The 22752-nt window shown below is 36.6% G+C and overlaps 1 long non-coding RNA gene across 1 annotated transcript; it reads right to left on the bottom strand.

The window, feature by feature from the left end:
- Positions 1–734: 734 nt before the first annotated feature.
- LOC146544560 (uncharacterized) lies at positions 735–22643 on the bottom strand. The gene is made up of 4 exons (XR_014882219.1): positions 21925–22643; positions 20051–20094; positions 4127–4191; positions 735–3689 (listed from the first exon to the last, which is right to left on the bottom strand). It is a non-coding gene; the product is annotated as an uncharacterized LOC146544560 (long non-coding RNA).
- Positions 22644–22752: the final 109 nt, after the last annotated feature.

The following is a 22752-nucleotide window of genomic DNA, read 5'->3' as shown; positions in this document are numbered from 1 at the left end:
CCTTACTTTTAAGGAACTCCTAGAATTGGCAATGATTCCATCCCTTGGGCTTTATGAAGTTCACAGGTTTGATGACAATTTGCATGGGGCACCATCAGTATCTGTACCAGATACGTTGACAAAAGTTAAAGAAAATGGCTTTGAAGTATTTTTTTACTGCTTCACACAAATCACGGGATTCAAATAAAGATTCTTTGTTGTGTCTTTCAGTGGCACCAAAGAAGCTGTTTCTTCAGCAACATTATATTTGTTATCAGTACCTGTAATGAAAATGGCAAGCTGAGCTGTATCTATATCATCAATACTTTCTTAGATTGCCAAAGCATAAAATTTGAAATTAGCAGTTATACTCTATAAATCGGTTCACCTGTCTATAGTCTGGTGGAACAAACTGACTTTAGAGAAATCCTTTTTTTTTTTTTGTAATCAGGACGTGTTATATCTGTTGTACTTTCCATACATTGCTTAACAAACTCACCGTCAGGAAATGGTTTTGATTTTTTTGCAGTCAGATTTGCTATCATGTAACTGCCTTTTATAACAGAGTCCGTTTGAGTTTTAACTTTTTAAAAACTATTTTATTGAGGTGACAGACTTCTTGCAGTTCTGCTATTTTGTCTTCATGAAGCATTCCCTGATATGCAGAAACAAACTGTCAAATACGTTTCATATAATGTTGCAGCATCTGGGGTACCGACTTAGATGTGAACAATCCAAATTGTTTATTACAGGTTCTAGCATCCTTTATATACATTCACAAGTTTTCTCTTTTAACTTTCCCACCCGCCTTTACGTGTCAACAGAACATTCCACAAACACTCCTTAACTGTGCATGCAGGCACTTACCTTACCCAGTCAGGGTCGTGAGTCATTCCAAGCCATGTGCTCTTCCTACAATCGGGGTCATTATCAAACAGCCATCATGAAGCTTACTTGACTTTGTTTTTCTCTTTTATGGGAATCCTTGGTTCTCAGCCTTGCTTCCTCATGCCGTTTATCTTTCTCCACAGCTTCTGTTCTGAACAGCTTTCTTGTATTCCCACGTAATGTCTTTACAAATTGTAGTCTTTGAAAACTGACACCGTTTCCTTGCAAATTAAACATAGTGCTGTATTGTATGTCAGCACTGCTCTGCATTCTCTCCACGTCCTGGGGCTGGGCTGCTCTGCGGGGCAGCCACCATGATGATGTGGCACCAGTGTTACCGTAAAGCAGTCAATCAAAAACTCTTTTAGACTCAAGTTGGATGTTAGAAACTAGGCATTCTTCAACATCAGCACTGGATGCGTGGGGGATATTCTCCTCCTATCACATTTTGTGCCTTGCACAAGAAGATCTTTGGTTTAGATACATTCAGAGGCCTTCCAGGAGGTGCATACATTTTCCACACGAAATCTCATGGAACCTTCCTTATCTACTCAAATACAAAGACACAGACCCTTCACGTTGTCTAAACAAACTACAAGGATATCCATGAGGGGACTGTCACAGCTCTGGCCCAGTTTGGTCTGGTTCTGTGACCAGTGGAGTGGAGGATCCCATGGACCCACACCCCAGGAGAGGGAGAGGAGGAGTAAGGAAATTATATGGAGATGGGCCTACAAACAAAAGAGCAGCAACAAGACGAGGGAGAAAAGCTAATTTACTAAATATGATATCAGAATGCGAGATGACACAATATAATACAATATAATTGGAATTGAAGCTAATAAATCAAATAAATGAAAGAGGGAGTGTCCAAAACCAAAGGCCTTACTGTAATGCTGAAGGTGAGATGGCTACGGAGCGCACGCCGCAGAGACAAGGAGTAAAAGGGGCAGTGTGGTGACTTGTGAATAGTTTTATCTTTCCCTCTAAACAGAAAATGGAAACAGAACAGTTATTGTCTTCTGGGATATGTAGTAGTCCTTTTTCTCTTCTGAGAAAAGTGCCTGGAAATACTGACAGTCCTTGGAACAGGAGCATTAACACTTGAACTCCCAGTGCACTACATGATGTTATCATGTGGAATGCCAATAACAAAAATCACAAAACCATGACAGGGACTTATCAAGATGCAACTTGCATCAATCCCTCCTTTTCTCTTGAGGGTTTGTAACTAACATGCTCTAACTCTCATTGTATCAGTTCATTGTATCCCCAACAGAGATATAATATTGTCAGAACAATGATTGAAGCACTGTATCATTACTAATGCAATTATACATACAGAAATGTATGTATAAAAACAATTATCAAAAATAGTTTCTCCAAACAAGACCAATCAGGGAACCATGCAGTCAGTTATCGCAGACCTCCGCTAAACATCGGGAGGTGTCATCAAGATTATCATCAAAGCGTTTTCTCTATATATTCTTCTGTTCTGCCAATGCCACAGTAACATGAAGTATTAATAACTGCACATACACCATCCTGTAACAAATCCAGGGCCATCTAGTTTTCTACAGCTATTCATTGTGTTGTCCCAATTTCTCTTTGCAGTCTTAGCATAAATGCTGTTTATGGTGGCATTAGAGAATATCTGTAAGGAATCAAACAAGTTCAATACTGCTTTTGCCGATCTGTTGACTCCCAGCATAGGGAAGAACCAGCAAACAAAAGAATGGAAGCAAGTCAGCTTCTCTTCTAAAAGATTGCTGCTCCTTTTCAGTCTAATACTTTGTATCTACATTAATATACCCAAATCATTATACTGTTGTCCCAGATTTGCATTGCCAGAATATCTCCCCTAGAGCAAAGGATAACTGACCCTGATCAAGGGGCATTAGTCTACTAGCAAGCATACCATCATTTCCTTCATATAGCCAAAATTTCCCTTCAGGAGGAAGTAAGAGGAAGTACCTCTAAGTACCCAGATCTATCTAGGAATACAAACTGAAATCTTCTAGGAGAAATCTCCACTTTCAGCAATCATGAAATTATAGAAACAGATTGGCTTGGATTAGAATGGAACTTAGAAATCATCTAGTTCCACCACCTCTACCATGGGCAGGGTTGCCATCCATCAGATTGCCCAGAACCCCCTACAACCCACCTTCAAATGTCTCCAGGGATGGGGCATATACAGCTTCTATGGGTAACCCATTCCAGTGCCTCACAACAATCTGTGTATAGAATTTCCTCCTAACATCTAATCATTCTTCTTTTAGTTTTAAACCATACCTCCTTGCCCTGTCACTATCAGATCTTGTAAAAAGTCAGTTTCCTTCCTGGTTAGAAGCTCCTTTTATGTACTGGATGGCTACAATTAGGTCTCCCTAATTACTGAAATTGGAAATAGAAGCAATAGCGTCGGAAATCAGCAAGCTGAATAAGCCCAAGTCCCTCAGCCTTCTTCATACAAGAGGCCCTCTGATCATTTTTGTGACCTCCAATAGTTCTATGCCTTTCTTGTGCTGGGGGCCCATGACCTGGCTGCAGTACTCCAGATGGAACTTTTTTAGGACAGAGTAGAGATGGATAATCACCTCCATCCCTTCTAGCCACCACTCTTTTGATGCAGTTGTGCCTTCAACTCCCATCTAGAGGTTCAGAGTCTGTTGTTGCCAGTTCTCCCTCCTTTATCAGTGGAGGTATACTCTCCTTGGCCTGCCTCTTCTGACCAGTGTACCTGTAGAATCTCTTCTTATTACTTTTCACATCTCCTGCCAAGTTCAGTTCCATCTGTGCCTTGGCTTTCCTGATCCAATCTGTAAAACAAAAATACACAGCTACAGTTTTAAACAGTCCATTTGGAACCACTACAATGTCACAGCCACGCTCGTTGAGGAATCAGGACGTTACAAACAAAAATGCTTATGCTGCAAACCCAGTCACCTCATTTGTACATCTCCCTGAAGTAATTATTTCATGGTCATGTAATTTGTTGAAAAAGAACCTTTACACTTAACAGCTGAGGGAACGGGAGGCAGCACCACCACAGCAGAATGCTCTAAGAAATTTTCCTTCACATGCAAGGAAAGAAAAATAAGAAATATTTCAGGCATTGCAAGAATGAATCTAGGATCTGAAAAGTAGGCCGTATAGTGATAAGCTAAGGAACTCCAGTCTCCTTTCCTTAGCCAAAAAGATGTGACCTGAAGCAAAAGAGCATAAGTACATAGTTAGAGATTTCTAATTTCCTTACCTTCCATCTCTTCCCCTTCTTTTTTTCTTTTCTTCCCCCTTCTATTTTTCCTGTTTGTTATTCATCTGCTAGACAGACAACAAAAGCAAAAAAAGAAGGAGTGAAGAGGTTAAATTCTGCCTTCATAAAGCCTGAATGATTGATCAGATTATATTTCCAAGTTAGCCAGACTCTCCATTACTTAAAAATTTCTATACTGGAAAGTCCAGAAGAAAAAAAAAAAAACTTGACAAAAATGCTTATGTAGTCATCTTCTATTCCTACTCAAAACATTGTTAATGTTATCTTAGTCGTAGCATTTTTGCCCTGCCTACTTTGACCCCAAGCAAAAACATAAATGCATGAAACTGAAGAAAAAAATGAAATTAACTCTAGACATTCAATTATCGTAAAATCCCCATCTGCATTTGCAGTGAAGATTTGGTCTGAGTCTTGTATTATCTTAATTATTTCATCTACCTCTCATGTTTCCATGTTGCCAAGGACAATCTCTTTACTTTTAATGGTAGTAAAACCTGAGACTTTGAATTTTTTGTGGATTAAAGAAAATGAAGAAAACCTCTGTAAAATGGGATTAATGTATTAACTAGACTTGAATTTGTCTTTTGTATCAATCTAGAATTTCCACATAAAATAATTTAGTGGTCTTTTATACTTTTGTGCTTTGGTGTGCTTTTGATACTAAATTCTTTCTTCCATTTTTGCCAATTTTTTTGTAATTTTTTTAAGTACATGATATATCTAGCGCTCCTCTCTGTGTAAGATTAAGTCCTGTGTTTAACAGGGCTTAGTCGTGCACAATAAATCTTACACAAAAAGATCAAAATAAAGTAATTCAGAAGAACTTCCAGTTTCTGCATACTGTGTCTTAGTCTCAGCACGATGGTTGTTTGGCTTTACTTCTGCCCGTTGCCCTTTTGAGGACATTGTATTGCTTCTGCAACTGGTGTTGCTCAGTTGATCTGTTTTTTGTGTTGAAAGTGACAAAACACTGGCAGCGACTACCCAGAGAGGTTGTAGAGTCTCCCCCCTCACAGATATTCAAAAGCCCCCAGGAGTATGGTCCTGGAAAAGTCGTATTATCCTGCTTGATCAGAGGGGCTGGACCAGGTGACCACCTGAGATTTTTTCTAACCTTAACCATTCTGTGATTCAGTGATTTTAAAATTGCTTAGTCACCGACTAGATTATGCCTGTTCCATTTAGAGGCTGACGTAGAAACTTTTCTTCCACTGTTCAGTGGATTTCATAGAATCATAAAATCCTAAGAGTTGGAGGGGACCTCTGAAGGCCATCTGGTCTAGTTCCCCTGCAATGAATTCCTAAGGAGCTCCCCTCTGATGGACTTCCAAGGAACTTGTGTTCCTCTAGAGCTACCACTGCTCTTCCTAACCTGAAATATCCTTTAACATACATACACTTAAATTTATGAGGCATCTTGAGTGTAAGAAGATATGTGATAGCATATGTTTTCTATTCGCTGAGGTTTTCCATTCACAATGGATTTATAATGAGCCATTTAAATATAAGACTTCAGACTGCAAATGATAATAATAATAAAAAATGTTAAAAATCCTTATTGTTATTTGTTACACAATTTATTATATACAAATATCTGATACCATCAAGCACCAGAAATAAACTTTTTGATAAAATGTCTAGAAACATATTTGTTACTATTGTCTCTGCCCTATAATGGGAAACAATTTCTCTCATGATTTAGTATGATTTTCCATCAATTACACACTTCAAACCTTCTTAGTCCTGACATGTGGCTATCGAAGGAGAACTTTATTCTTGAATATTAAATTTTTCTTTAAAATAAATGTGGTTAGAGTTAGAAAGCTGAAAATTTGCGCATGCAAATAACGTGTTCCTTCTCAACAATTATTTTTCTGCATTGCTTCAGAATAAAGACACTTATTTTCTTACCGCAGATATGCTTCCACATTTTAGCACAAAGTCAAGAACTTAAATTTAATGCTAATTTATCCCTAATCAAAACAGAGGAACAGCTCATTTGAAGGGACAAATTCTGCCTTTGCAGATATTAGAAAGCATTTGTCAGTTGGCTGCTTCAAATCAGAGGAATCCCTATTGTAATTGTAAAGATTTAACAAGCAAGCAAGGATAGATATGTAGCATAACTTTCCATTTTACATAATAAAAATATACCAGAGACATATCAAGAAATAAGACACTATTTTGACTATTTTGACTCACGATCATTCAATTTGTCAATTAAAACCTAGTTTCATTTTAAAAAGTATGCATAAGTTGAAATATGTAATTTTTCTAATTACGACAAACAAAAGTTGTTGTTTGGGGGTTTTTTTCTTTGTTTGGGTGGGTTTTTTTGTTTTTTTTGTTGTGGTTTGTTTTGGTTTGTTTGTTTTTTTTTGTTGTTGTTGTTTTTTTTGCTTATTATCACCAAATACATCATAACAATGAAGAAATGTGTTTTTTCCTTATTAAAACAAGGTAGATTTAAAGGAAAGAAGATATTTGCCACAGGATCCACTGTATTATCCTTTCTGCAAAAACCATTTGTCACTTGTGTCTGGTCTCTGGCACCATCTCAGATGCCCAAAGATCCCACTGATACCCCAACTCTGCTCTGGATTGCAGGTGCCCTGGGACTGCAGTGATATGTCCTCAGCACTGTTGGTGATGGGTTGTATGGCTGGGAATTCTCTAATGAATTCTGGGCAAACAAATTGAGCTTCTGTTTCTTCAGTCACATTTTAATGAACTCTTCAACTGCAAAACATTTCATCTTTCACTAGTGAGAATCATTTAACTACAACCGCCATCTGGATTTCTGATCCAGATAACCTTGGTAGCTATACTATGAAAAATAAGAATTACTGTGCTGAAACGCACCAGTAACAAAGGAACAATCCCTTAACATTAAGGGGAAGATCTACACCTGAGATATTTGGTGTTTTTTTTTAAGAACAGCACAAGTGTGTTGCGTTATTTCAGGGTCCAATAGGTTTGAGTAGGTACACAGTTTATTTATTTTCCCCTTCTTTTAATGAAGCGCAGCTGAGAAAAGTGTAAATATCAAAGGATATACAGACAGACTCACACTTGGCTTTAGCCATAGAGATGGCATTTCATTAAGTAAACAGAAATCCCAAGTTCAAAAACGGCCCTTTTTCCCTTCCCCTCCATAACAGAAGGTGTTTTAGAAAGCTGTTAGGTTACACTTGGAGCTTACATTATCATTTTAGGTACTCGCTTTCTTGGAAGCCTGAAAAATACTGTACAGGTATTGTGGTAAACTGCTGTACTTTCCAAGTGGCAGCAGTACCTGCCTTCTGTTTTCAATCAGCTTTCCAGATTGGAAGTATACTGCCAAATTTCATATGGAATAGATACAGTAGAGCAAAAAAAATTTTTGTAGATCTGAATCACAGTAATATGTTAGTGAATAAATTGTTTATCAATGTATTTTTTCTTAAGAAGCTCGTAATTAATTTAAGACAAAAATGCGTGAGCAAGCCACGTATTAACTTAACTGCTCTGTACTTCACCTTTTGGGGGCTGAAGTGCTTCCCTACAGGCAAATAGACATTAAATTTGTCAAGTGCTTAAATACTGAAAGAATGAATTACACTTGAGCTACACTTAACTTGCCCACTTCAGTAGCAAAGTTTGGAAAATTTTTAGTTGAAATTTAATAAATATATTACCATAGTTTTCTGAGATAAAAATACATTTGAGATACCTGAATGTTTTGTACATGTATTTCAAGGTAAAGTTTGGACAGTACAATTTCAAAGAAATCTTTGAAAAAGTGAAGAAATTGTTCCCCACTTGAAAATGCTGACAACTTCTAAATAGTAACCTTTTTATTTTTGAGTCAATTGAAACTTGTCGTTTTTGAAAATGGTAGGAATGAAATAGCATGGGCTAATATAAAATTTAAGAATTTAGTCTTTTTCCATCTACAACAGGACCTCAAAATTTTGTTTTGGTCAGTTACCAAATCACCTTCTTACCTCACATATCTAACTTCTCTTCCAGGGGAATCTGCCCCATTATCTTCCCAGGAACAGGGTAAGACTCCCTGGTCTGTAGTTCCCTAGGTCTTCCTTTCTCCATTTCTATAAAATGAGAGTAATGATTCCCTTCCTCCCTTCATCAGTATTTCACCTGAAAGCCACATCATTTCAAATATTATGGAGAGTGGCTTGGCAACCACATCAGCCAGTTCTTTCAGAATTCTGGGATGCAATTTTCTTTTACACATTCAGTATCACGAGACATTTGTGGACTTACTCTGATAGTGAGAAGGATTTTGCTCCCCCGGCCCTCACTTAGAAGCTCAGGGATGTAGGTTCAGGGATGTGAGAGACACAAGGAGCCTGGCTTTCAGTGAAGACTGAGGCAAAGATCTCACTGATTACCTCAGCCATTTATGTTTGTAGCCAGCTTTGTTTTCCCATTCTCAGGTGGTGTTTGTTGTGTTTGTTTTTTTTTTAATTTTCAGATTAGCAAATTGCAAAAAATGATCTTTTCAGGAATTCAGCAAAGCAAAGTAAGCAGCTCAGTATGAAGCTCTTCAAGCAAATGAACTGTAAGGCAGCATGGCTTTTTGGTTTTTTTTAGTATCTTGCATTGAGAGACAGTGAGTCCCCACAAACAAAGCTAGATTAAGTTTTAAACAGTAAGACTATTTTACTGCTATTTGCAATAGGAATCCTTCATATAGTTGTGTACGAAGTATTTCCAGCCTTAATGTCATCTTCCTCCTCCCCTTCCTTTTGATGGCATTTTTAAATCAAAATCCAGCCACAAGAGATTTTGCAACCGAGTTCTGCTTTACTTGGCACTAAGAGGATTTATGTAAGGCGTTATGACAATGCTTGGCATCATGAAGGTCACTGACATTGTCCTTTGGCATTAAGTGATACACGGCCCATTGAGTCACAGAGTAAAGGGGTAAGATTTTTTTGTTCTCTCTCCATCATGTTTAGTTTCTGCACAGAAGAAGAGCACTGAGGATGGTTGTTTTGCCACAGATGTTGATTACTTTCAATAAATCATACAATCTACTGACAGTTCATTTACTGAGGCTTACTGTTGACTCATGTTTAGAAGGACAGTTAGGAAAAAAATGCTTTCTTGTTATTTCAGGCCAGGCTCTCCTAAAAATATGATTTTTGAGTGTATTACACAAAGCAAAACAAATGTTAAGAAATCCAGTAAAATGTCCTAAAATGAATTTCAGACATTAGCCTGACAAAGAAGCCAGAATGGTTATCAGGATTATATTTCAATGAAGCTTATTTCAACAAATGGCAGTACAGCAGCAATAAACATATACATTACTTGTAAAGCACTGGACTACATACGGTTTTTCTCTCTGGCAAGCTTTCAGATCCATGAGTTACGGTAGCACCGACTTGGGAGCACTTACTCATTAGTAGCAGAAACAAGAAAACGCATTGACTCCTTGGAAGCTATGTGTGAGATTTTCAAACAGCAGAGCCTTAAGTAAGCTCTATCTACGTTATTGAGGTCTTCTGGGTTGTGAAGGAAAAATAATCACAACCAAGCTGCAACATCATTTAGAAGCCAGTGTGATATATTGAATACATTTTTGTTGCTACTTCCTCTACCATATTCCCGAAACAATAACAGAGTTAATAAAAGCTTAATACACATGCAAATGAAAAAGAAATGATGGAATTTCGAAGTCCCTCACTAGTGACTAATATTTATATAGCATTTCACAATTTGATTAAAAATAAATAAAGAAATAAAGAAGGAAAAAAAAGAGAGAACCAATTTGATATTAGTTGTTTTTTCCTCTGCTCTTCTGAATAAAGCAGATATCAGAATCATCCGACACATTAGATACCCGGCAGGACATAACTTTCACTTCTTAAAAGACAAGGAAATTTATAGTTTCAGTTAAGAAGATGCTGCCATTCTGCTCAGTGTGTGCAAATACCAGTGAGTCACAGTTCAAGTTACAGGCAAGGCAGTAATCTTTTGCTATAACTCAGGTGCATAATTCAGACTAGACAGACATACCAGGACAAGCCTTCCATTAGCTAGGTTGAGAAATACCAGTAAATGTGCAACAACACTGGCATCAAGCATCAAAATTCTGCTTATACTTAAGTGGGAAGAAAAGTTTGTGTGATATTATACACGCATTACAGCTAGTGAGTTCCACATCTGCTCAGATCTACCTGTGCCCCTGGCAGTCATTTATACTACATACTACAGTATAAGTGTTTTAAAAACATTCAAAACCGAATCCTTATTTTTAGGCATTTATGTATAATTTTGTGTTAAGCTATTGTACAGATAAAAATACTGCAAACTCCATAATTTTCTTTTCCCCAGAGGAGAACATTTTGGAACATTAGATTTCATGCATTCAAATAATATAAAGTAATAACTCGTAGGAGGAGACTTGAAGCTCATGATGAGGAATCATTGTGTTCATTTATATTATATTCAGCTCAATGTAAGCCTCCGATTTTTCCTCACAAATATCAGCATGCTATGCTATGTGATCTTGACATCCTAGCTGTCTACCACTACTACTACACACGTTATTACTCTTTCTTGACTTTTTCCAGAAATCCATTGGAGTATCATAAGAAAAGCCTCGTTAAAATTTTAGCATTATTTTCCTTTCTTCTCATTAATGGGAACTCTTCTCTTTTGACCTTACCTTGATAATTCCATGTGTCCAGCTATGTGTTTGGGCACATGTTAGTGGGGTATCTAAACTCACCGGGAAATATATATATATATTTTTTAACTTTATTTTATGCATTTCAGATATTAAAAATTTGATTTTATCTTCCTAATTGTCAACTTGTTTGCACCTATTTTGCATAGATCTTTTTTCCCCTCTGTTTTTGGGAGTTTTGTTTTATTTTCATAACTGACTAAATAAATAAATAAATAACAACCAAAAATAAAAAAAAATTAAAAATTTAAAAAACAACAACAACAAAAAAACCCACAACAGTTTATCCTGACACCAATGATTTGGATCAGGATTGTTAAACATGACTAGTATGTCCTGTATTGTCTTAACATATTGGTACTTAGCTTGGAACATTTACAGGGGAATTTCATGAACAGAAGAATGTCAATTACTTTTTTCTAAACAAACTGTTCTATTTAAGAAAGCTGAGATTAGATATCCAAAGTGGAGATATTCATAGGCCCCCCTTCTCTTATCCTGAATTATGATGTTAAATTAAATCATTTTCTTTCTTTTGAAATGATGCATAATAAACTATTCACAACATAGATTCTACAAACCATAATGTTAATTTTTATGTTACAGATGCAGATAACATAGGAATATCTGAAAGGAATTCTAGAACAGATATAGCCAAACCAAGTCTTTGCAGTTTAAAATATATCTTCAGCATTCTTGCATTAATAGTGCCCCTGAAAAGGCATCAGAGATGCTGTTGGAAGTAAAATGTTTCTTGATACCTTACACAGAAAGTAAGATTATAAATGTAATAAAGTTTCAACAGATTCTATGTTTATTTAGGCACTATCTGTAATATGCTATGGGTGATTTGTCTTATTGGTAAACAATAAGAGTAAACAATCCTGCATATATAATCTGTTTCCACTTTTGTCAAAAACAATGCAAAGTATTTCCTTTTTTAACTGAAGTTAATTGGGCAATTTAACAGATCTGCCAGTGTGTATTTTCTTTTGTTCTTTCAAAACCTTTACTCACAGTGCTGTTCAGATTCAAATCCACCAAAATTCTACTCTTTCTTTTTTTTAAATACTGGAGAGAATGTCCAATAGTTTCACTTGGAAACTGTATGAAAGATGCTTAGAGTAGTCTTATACTAAGCAACTTAGAATTGATTAAAAATAGGTGATTGAAATTATTTCTCAGTGTAAAAAAAAAAAGCCTTCAGTTTTTCCTTCCTCTCTGCAGGATTTCATGTTGGAAAAACAGAAATGCAAAATTATTTTTTTCAAAAATAAGACAACAGAATTCTAAAACATACACTGATATATCTGGAATCAGAATAATAAAAAGAAATCTGTGATTCGAATTAATTATATTTTAATTAGAAAAGCGAAGTGTCATCATAACTACTTCTGTTGTAATGTAGATCATGCTGAACAACTATGTTCTGTAAAGCGGTTTATTTTGGCTATTTATTAATTATATTGGATGTATCAAAAGTAGAAAGCTCTATTCTCAGATTGTGTAAATATGCAGTATTTCATTCAAATCAACAGTTCAGTGCTAATTTACATCAGCTAGGAACTTACTCCCACAGTAACTAAATATGCATAATTTTTGGAGCAAGCTTTTCATTTAAAAATCATTGGTAATTTTTTACCATATATTCTTTTCCAATATGAATAGAGAAAAACTAAATAATCTTTAAACATATTTCTATTACAAATACTACAGCTGAAACTTTTATCATGTTATACTGGGGGAAAAAAAAAGAAGAAGAAGAAAAAAAAAACCCACCCACAAGAACAGTTTTATGTTGGAAAATTCACCAGCTAATGAAAGATACTTAGAGTAGCCTTATATTAACCATGAATGTAAGAGTCCAAATGCTTATTTTCGGCAAACAAAGTAATCACAGCAAACACAGCATGTTCAGGAATGACTCAAGACAGTTAAAATTTTAACATAATAGTTGAAATAAATATCAACAAACCAGAGTAATTTATACGACTGTAGGATATTTTTCCCTTCCCCATTGCTGGCTTTGAAGAACAGAGTGATTGACTGGAAAGGAACTTTGCAGAGAAGGACTGAGGTGTTGTGGTGGACATCAGTTTTAACATAAATAAGCAGTATGTTGTTGCAGCAATGAAAGCTAGCTATGCACATCAAGAAGACTGTAGTCACCAGGTGAAGGGAAATGATTATTCACCTTTATTCAGTACCAGGCTCAACTGGAATGCACTGTCCAGTTTAAAACCCTCAGATGGATGAAAGATCCTGAAAAACTGGAGCAAGTTCAACAAGATGATCAGAGCTCGTAAAGCATGACATATGAGAAAAGACTGAGAGATCTAGATTTGCTTTTAAGAAAAGACTGCAAAAGAGGTATCTAACTGGTATGTTTTCAGTTACCTAGACAGATGTTGCCCCTCAGAACAATAGAGACAGAATCTACTCAGATATGCCCAGAAGAAGGAGCAGAGGCAACAGATGTAAATTGCAGCAAGGAATTCTGATATGACACAAGGACGGTGATTAAGCAAAAGAAAAGTTACCCAGAGATGCTGTGGAACTGCCACCATTGCAAGTTTCCAGCAGTCATCTATACAACACCTTAGGCAAGCTGATACAACTTTGCACAGGGCTTGCTTTGAGTAGTTTTCTTCCAACTTAAGTTACCCCTATCTACAGAAATGAACAAATTCCTTTCTGACTTTCATTAGCAAAAACAAAATATGAAGAGCTTGATAAGCCTCAACCTGCAAGCAAGCAAATTTCATCTGGATCACAGCTTTTGTGACTAATCAACTGTTTGTTTAATTGTCACCAACTTTGCATTTCCCATTTTAGCATGCATTTAACACTGATGAAGCAATCTTACGTCTCAAACAGAAGAAGGATCAGATCTTGAACTGATTTAGCCTTAATGCTTGCAATGCCTCAAGCTGAGACTCGCAAGGCTAAGCAATCTTCTTCTTCATTTTAAAACTTACTTCAACATATTTGCATCCTCAATACGTGCAGGAAGATTGTATCATGAATCATTCCCAAATGAATCATTTTTTCTTGATAACTTTTCGATTTCTTTACCATTTACAATCAAGGTGTTTCTTTGGTCATTTGTTGTAGTGCTCTTATTTAAAAGAAAGAAATCTCTAAATGATAAGCAATATCATATAATGCCTGCCCACAGGCCTGTCTTGCAAAGGGCACTTCAGAGAGGATTCAAAGATATTGAAATATGCTGAGTACTGCTGCAGAACTGAAGCATTAAACTATCAGACCATGACTCCATACCTGTTACTTTTAAATGGAGATGAATTTCTTTGTTGCATCCAAAATCCTTTGTGCTACTAGACAAATAATTTACTTCTTGATATAGTTTTCTCATCCTCTGCAAAGACACTGAAGTGATAAGTTCTACATACTATAATAAGCATGTACAGCTGTCACAAAATCCGTATGAGGTACTGAATTCAAACTCTCTGAATTTTTTTTTACTGTACTTGCAAACATACATTAATGTTTTCATTTGGATCAGGAGTACTTTTCTGTCTTTTTTCTTTTTTTTTCACAGTATAAAACAGTCTTACAGTACACAAATTTAATTTCTTTGGATGAAACTAATCTAATAGGGACAATCCAAAAGCTTAGCCATGTGCTCCAGCTACTAAAAGATGCTGAATCCCTGGGACCAGCCTGAAGCTGGTCTGAATCGTGACTGTCAAAACTCTCAAAAGAGAGCAAGTGTTGTGGAAGAGGAGGAAAAAAGGGGAAGGGAAGGAAGAAAAGAAAGGGATGGGAGTTGAAGAGGGAAAAGAGGTGAGAGAAAAGAGGAGAGGAATACACCACAGAAAGTAAGTGAAGGGAAAGAAAGGGGGAAAGGAAGAGAGAGGGTGAATGGAAGGAAAGAAGTACACCTGCAGTGACACTAAATAAAAGTGTTGGAATAAATCAATGCTTGTAACAGAAAAATAGTTCTGACCTTATAACTTCTTATGTGTGGCAAATTCCCGGACTACTCTTCCCTCCATTCATACCCACATCCCTTCAGAGAAAAAAATTCCTCACCTCATTAAGAAGACAGAATTCTTGTCTTCCTCAGAACTGTGTCAGCAGGGTAAACAAGATGAGAATATTTTGATCACATCAGCACGTTTCAACATTTACTTTAAAAGTCCTTCAGTTTAAAATCATGTATTTCTACCTCAGCTCTGCATTATTTCACACTGTAAAATCTGTATCTCTGTGTCATATGACGTCTTTTCCTCTCTTCCACACGCTACAACCACAGGTTGAGATGCATGGTTTACCATGAGGCACTGAAAAATTCAACTTTTGCTGTTGGGAAAGATAATATATGGTGGATTTCTTCTCTCTTCTCTGCACAAAAGGACGTACAACAGCTAAACTGTGTAATTATCTATCATAGTGATCAAATAGTTTTAACAAAATACCTAAGGCAGAATCTGCAGACACGAAAACAACTCCCAGAAAAGACCCTAGATAAACACATTTCATGATAGAGAATATATGTTTTCCTATTAGAAAATCATCTGAACTGAATTCTTGTCATCAAACGTAAATTAAATATATATTCAAAATTATGATCTGTCAACATTTAAACAGCGTACATTCTGTACTGTGAGATATTCAAAAATGGTCCAATACATTCTACGTATTCAGAACAAACTCATAAAATGATAAAAGCAAAAGAGGAACAGGAAAATTTGCACAAGGGCTGAAAATGCAACACAAAAATGTCACAGAATCACAAAGTTGTAGGGGTTGGAACTGACCACAGGATGTCATTAGACTGCTTTATTTAGTATAAGCATGTCTGACAATATACATGGCCTCACAGTACTGCACAGAAATTAGCACAAAAATCTCCTAGAAGCTTCAGGGCACAAACTCTACATGCAAAAATAATTGCTTCTCTGTCAAAACCTGGCTCAGTGACTGCACACTCTTATTATCAGATCAAGCAATAACCTGGAGACAGAACAGTGTAGTAAATACAGTGCTATCCTGAGTCAACTTCAGAAAACAGCTTAACTGACTTAGTTTGATCCTGTGATACATTAGTCATTTTCTAAAATGCAAGCTCTTAAAAATTGCAGCACACCTAGACTAACCTGCTTTCAACATATTGATGGGAACAGATTAAAGCTAGCAGAAGCATCTACACACTGTGCTGTTAATTGAAGCCAGGAGAAAAGGAGTGCTTTTAAATAGCAGTGTGAAAATCACATTGATCATTCTTTGTGGTGCAAATCTTCATAACAAGATTTCCTGTTAAAGTACATGCTGGAAACATTTGTTACGTCTTTATTACACTTGTGCAGTGTCCCAGCACTTGCATAGTGAAAACATAAATGCACAGTTAGATTCATGCCATGTTAGGAGATGAAATGACAGGTTGCTAATACTGGGGCTGCTGATTAGATTTAAAATGATTAAAACTGTAGGAAAGAAAACAACAACAACAGAAAACATTCTTACCTGCATTTTACTAGTATTCTGCCTTGAGATTAATTGCAAAGATGCCAAGAAACCTAGATTGGTATGGTTTGATTTAAAACAATATCAACTACCGTTTATCCATATGCCAGAATGCATAGTAGAGATTAAGAAAAGATCAGAGAATAGTAGAAATGAAGCTAATGCACAGGTACTTATCTTCAGAAAAACACCTGAGATGGCTGAAATAGCAACCTACTTTGTGATCTTTGAGAGAAACCAAAGTAACTTTCTATTCTCTGTGGTACTCAGTTTATGACAGACGCTTTGAAAACACTGAGAAACCGTTTGTGGATCTTTAATCACTTCTTGGATTTACCACTTGACATAGCAGGCAGTGTCTGAGAAAAAGCCTTATTGATTTGCAGTGAACTCTAGAGCAACCAAACAGGATACAGACAAGGCCCAAACACTATCTGCTGTAGTCTTCAAAAATTGTAATCAAACATTATGCTACAGTAGGCAGAGTTAAAACAGGTCATTATCATAGCTGGGGAGAAAAGAGAAGATGTAATCAGTTAAATTCATGTTTGATTAATAAATAAACACTTCTGAGACCAAAACTTCTCACTAAAAACATGTTCATTTCTATAGAAAAACTAAAAAATACATGTATTTTGAGCTAGGTGACAGTGGAAAATTGTTGTCAAGCTAAATGATATGTGCTTCCAAAGCCTTTTAAGAAAAAAAAAAATCCTGATCCCTTAAGCCTAACAAACAGCATGCAGGTAGTATTTGTGTAGGTGCATTTGTGTAGGTAGAATTTGTGTAGGTGCATTTCCAACAGAACTCGACATACGATGCCGTACTTTTACCAAACGAATATTCAAACCATTTCAAATTAAGTCTTGTGTAATATTCATGTGCTATCAATACGACTTTCTCATAATCAGGAGATATTTCTCCTACTTTTACCTTGTTTACTGCACACTTCTTTGCAATGATCTCAAGGACTACTTCTGAGACTGAAAATTTCCACTTTATAGGAAAATGGATGTGAAAGCTAAAGTAATAACAGCAATATCTACAGCTTCTACTTCCATTTCACATTTCTGTAGGCAGCGAAATCAATAGTCATTACCTATGTGTTAAAGTTACACACTTAATCGAATAATTCTACCCAACTAATGGTTCACATTTTGTTTTAATAAAGTTATTGACACTCCAGTATTTAAAAAGTTGTTTGCAATCCATTGTATAAAAATTGTTCTTACAAAAATAGAAAACTTAAATATCAATGAAATATCTACGTTGTAATTTTTTAAAATTTGAAGTAAGGGGTAATCTTAAACATTTCTTCGGCTTTTCTTTAACTATATTCTAGTTGATTTCTAATGTTTAGCATGAAAATTCTTCAGAATCAGAAGCTGCTAAACTATAAATATGACTATTAAAAGTTCAAGGCAATTAGAGTAATATCTTAAAATGAGGAAGGTGAAGAGTAAATATTAAAGATTTAAATAGCAATTGTAATAGTTGAAAATATTATTTTCAGAGATCTATAATTAACTCAATAAAATAGACTTAGCATTGTGATGCAAATTGGTCTTTTAATATTGGACAATAAAACCATAAGGCAAAGGTCCAGATTCTCTGGACCAGCATCTAGGAAGAGCTGGGACCCAGAGAATGGGATTTCACAACATTGAGTACACAATGCAAAGTCACCTGAACTAACACACAACCTCCATCAACCACTCCACGTATGCAGAATACACGAGTGGAGCAGGTAGGTATTTTCTGAAGGGCTGTGCCTGCTGAGAGCAGCACACTGTAGAGGAGGGGAGAAATGTGAGGGAGGAGTGGCAGAGAAGAACAGTTATGGACTGACCATATTCCCCATCCCCTGTGCCACACGCGTGGTAGGAGGTAGAGGGATGTTATAGCAGTCAGAAAGAAAGGAGTGAATTTGAGCCTGATAAAAAAAGAGGGTGTCGATGTAAGATGTTTTTAACTTTGTTTCTCTCCATACAGATCTACTATAAACTAAATTAACTTTCCTCAAGTTGAGGGTTTTTTTGCCCATGACAGCAACTGATAGTTGATCTCCCTGTATTTATCTTCACTCGTGAGAATTTTCATCGTATTTTTATTCTGTCTTACCGAGAAGGAGGAGAGAGAGAATATCTGGGTGGGCATTGAGATACGAGCTGTCCAGAGTCAACCCATCAAACTTGGAAATAAATATTTGACAGAAATTTTGAGAAAAGAAAAAGAATATCCCAGAAACCGATGAGCAAAGTTTGCTTGTGTTCCTTCCTTCTTTAAGCAACTTCTGCTTACATCTTTCAAGTTCTATCGTCTCCTCTAATTTATACAGCAAGCAGTGGTATTGCTTGTTGTTTTAATCCATACATGTTTCATGGAGGTTTACTAGAAACATGTTCAACAATATCATGAGGGGATAGTGGCCACCCTCAGCAAGTTTGCTGATGATACGAAGTTGGGAGGATTGGCTGACACGCCTGAAGGCTGTGCTGCCATTCAGCGAGACCTGGACAGGCTGGAGAGCTGGGCAGTAAGAAACCGGATGAGGTTCAACACAAGCAAGTGTAGGGTCTTACACCTAGGGAGGAGTAATTGCATGCACCAATACAGGCTGGGGGATGAGCTGCTGGAGAGGAGCTCTGCAGAGAGGGACCTGGGCGTCCTGGTGGATGACAGGTTGGCCATGAGCCAGCAGTGTGCCCTCGTGGCCAAAAAGGCCAATGGCATTCTGGGGTGCATTAAAAAGAGCATGTCCAGCAGGTCGAGGGAGGTGATCCTCCCCCTCTGCTCCGCCCTGGTAAGGCCTCATCTGGAGTACTGTGTCCAGTTCTGGGCTCCCCAGTACAAAAAAGACAGGGATCTCTTGGAAAGAGTCCAGTGGAGGGCCACAAAGATGGTGAAGGGCCTGGAGCATCTCCCCTATGAAGAAAGGCTAAGTGAACTGGGTCTGTTTAGCCTTGAGAAAAGACGACTGAGAGGGGACCTGATCCAGGTTTATAAATATCTGAGGTGTGGCGGCCATAGTGCTGAGGCCAGTCTCTTTTCAGTGGTACGTGGAGACAGGACGAGGGGAAACGGACATCAGCTGCAGCACAGGAAGTTTCGCACGAATGTGCGTAAGAACTTCTTCACGGTGAGGTGACGGAGCACTGGAACAGGCTGCCCAGGGAGGTTGTGGAGTCTCCTTCTCTGGAGATATTCAAGTCTCGCCTGGACGCCTACCTGTGCGACCTGGTGTAGGGAACCTGCTTTGGCAGGGGGGTTGGTCTCGATGATCTCTAGAGGTCCCTTCCAACCCCTACAATTCTGTGATTCTATGATTCTGTGATTGTGGATGATAGTTTGGGTTGAGCTGCAGTTCAGTTGCTGGTGTGACAATATGAACTACTACTGCATGGCAGTGTGTGTTTGCATGATTCTTCACGTGCTGAGGGACAGAGTTCAGTCTTAGAAATTAAAAGTAGACTTTTTCTGTTCTAGAAGTACTGCACTTTTCAGATGTAAATTATTAACCACCTCCACAGTTTAAACATAACACATTCTCCAATACACTGTAATAAAATCAGTGTCATATAAAGTCCTACTGCAACTGCTTCTATTGACAAGTGTAACTGATAGTTCAATCTGAATAAGCACTGCATTGAGTCGTTTACACATCCTACAATATGCAACAGTCAGACTGATTTTACTGATTTTAATGATTTTACCTGATGTGTCTTCAGCTTCTCCATTATATCTTCTGTTCCACAGCCTATAGAAGGCAAAGAGAAGATGATAACCTCAGAGCAATGTATTTAGATAGAGTAGTAATGCTATGTGGAGATCTGAAAACCATATTTCATTAAATTAATATAATTATGAGAAGAAAAAAAAAATCAGTATTTTTGCATGGGGTTTCTATTACCTAAAATGCAATGTCAAATGCAGTGTCAGATGCCTACTCTTGATTATTTCCTGCGTTTGTCTAGAACTGAATTTTCTTTTTCTCATATGAAACAAAAGAAGAAATAACTTTTAAGGAAGAAAGGAAATCTAAGTGACTGTTAAATGTGAAAGAGTATGCTAAAGTGCCAAGCATACATAGAAAAACTGGGGAATAAGGGGATAGAGTTTTTTTACTCACTGCAACAACAGAAGGAGAATTTCAGAGTAGGAAAGAGATTCTTAAAGTTTTTTTAAGCAACTTGTTCATCAAATTGTAATTTTACCCATGCTTACATGTATGTGTAAGTGAGAAACCAGAGTGATAATGATTGTTCAGAACCTAAAAAGCCTCATAAGACAAACAAACAAAAAAGAAGTCATTTTCCTTCATTGTTCTGCTTGGGTCACTTGAATAATCATGTAATATAACACTTGCCCTAGTTATTTTTAGAAGATTCTTCTAATTCATACATTATATCATACATCATTCACTAAAGGCTTCCCTTGAAGGAAAAGGAAAGTATGGCACTGACAAGAGAATATATTAATCAAGTCTGATGAATCACAATACTATGGGCAAAATTCCTTAGTGCTTGTTAGTTCATGTCTGACAAGGCTGTGAGTTCTGGCATTCCTAGACCATGTTAAGACATTTTCAACTAGTTGAGACAGTTCAGTACACACCTTGATCTAGGCTTAGTGCAGGTGAGTAAGAATATATATATATTTTTTTATTATTATTATTATTTTTTTTTTTTTTAATGAACTCATTTATAAAGGTCTTTCTGAATCACAGAAAATGAACTTTTAGTCCAGGCAGGGCATAAGGGAAGTTATCTTTAAAATCTTACTTTAGTTATGGGATTGAATCAGCAAAAGACATTGAAAGAAAAGTTTGAAGACGATGCTCATAAGCAAGCTGACATGGCAGCCAACCAAAATTCTGCAGCAAATAAGGATGAATGTTAATTTTCTAGAGAGGATAAAAATCAATTTTTTTCCTGTTCATGTATTAGTTAATCTAATAACTGGGTATTATTTTCAAATATTCTTCATTATGTTTACCTCTTGTAACCCAAGACAAACCAAAAGCCCGAGAAACAAAGGACACACCCACATGCTTCAGTGATGGATAAAATAATGGAAGCTATGTCAAAATGACAGATACAACCTGGTAATACAACACCAGCATTTGTTGAAGGAAAGTTAAACAGTCCTCTTGTGATGACTGTCCTGATGAAGCTACACTATACTCAGGATTAATAACTTTTCATGCACTTGGACAATGGAGAATGACCTACTCAAAAGCACTCAAGACTGAACTTGCACTAAGAGGACTGGTCTGTGGCCCACCTGTTTTCTTCCCTGTGACTTTTCCACAATCCAAACAATTATTAAAATGAGCCAGGGCTATCATACTACTATTAGATTCTTCCTCTGTAAGATGGCAGCTAAACGTCACAGGGATTTTCCCTTTCCTGCCTCCCTTTGTTTTTTTTTAATTAATATTACTTTATTATTATTATTATTTATTTTCTTGCTCCTGAAACTTACATAGGAATTCAGCCACTAACTAAAATAGTGGATTTACTTGCTTCCAAATCTTGCACTACCAAGAATTAATTTATTATAATCTGTTTGTAAAATCTCTACTTACTATGTAAATCCAAATCTTTTTTAGACTTTATAGAAACTCTTCTTATCTGGTCACTTGTCCCTCTGCTTCAGATGGAAAAAAAAAAAAAAAAAAAAAAAGTCATGATTAGTTATATCTGGAGCTGGCTCTCAGTCAAAGAAGTCACTCACCTGCCAACCCTTTCAAGTAGTGGTGAAAAGACTAAAGTGCTAAGCAATTTCATTTGATTACATTGCTTGGCAATGTGAAAGGGGAGGAAGAAATAAGGGAAACCAGTCCCTGGGTTTATTTTTCAAAGTGAAAAGAATTCTAAAGAGTTACAGACTGGAAAAAGGATAACTGCCAGAGTCTCAATGAGCAGAAAAATGTTTATGTTGGTCAACAGTTCACATTCTGTTTGCTTGGAGGGACTGCTTATTCTGGGAATAAAAAGTATTTAAGTGATGCCTTACATTAAAAATGTTGTGCTTGTTTACATTGCCTTATTGACCTATACTTAAAATAAAATGTCTTAAATTACCAAATACTTCTGCGAATCTCAACTAAACTAAATAAACACGCACTTAATTTGTGTGTGTGCACATGTGTATCAGGTTTAATAGTGTTACACTTCCTAGCATATCTATGCTATTATTTGTATAAACAATGTTTTATATGTATCTTTGGGCCTTTTATCTTGTTCCAGGATATGATTTTCAAAAATACAAGGAAGATTACCATGTAATTACCCTTAGTGATTTTTAAGAACGATATGCTCAAGAGTGACTGATACAAGTTAGAAATACCCATAATTAGTATTGTTACTTTATCTGTAATACACAGGTGAAGGCAATTCAGCTGTGTGACCAG

Source organism: Meleagris gallopavo, chromosome 3, assembly GCF_905368555.1.
Source record: "Meleagris gallopavo chromosome 3, MGAL_WU_HG_1.1, whole genome shotgun sequence".
NCBI classification, from domain to species: domain Eukaryota; kingdom Metazoa; phylum Chordata; class Aves; order Galliformes; family Phasianidae; genus Meleagris; species Meleagris gallopavo.
This window is presented reverse-complemented; position numbering and strand designations above follow the sequence as displayed.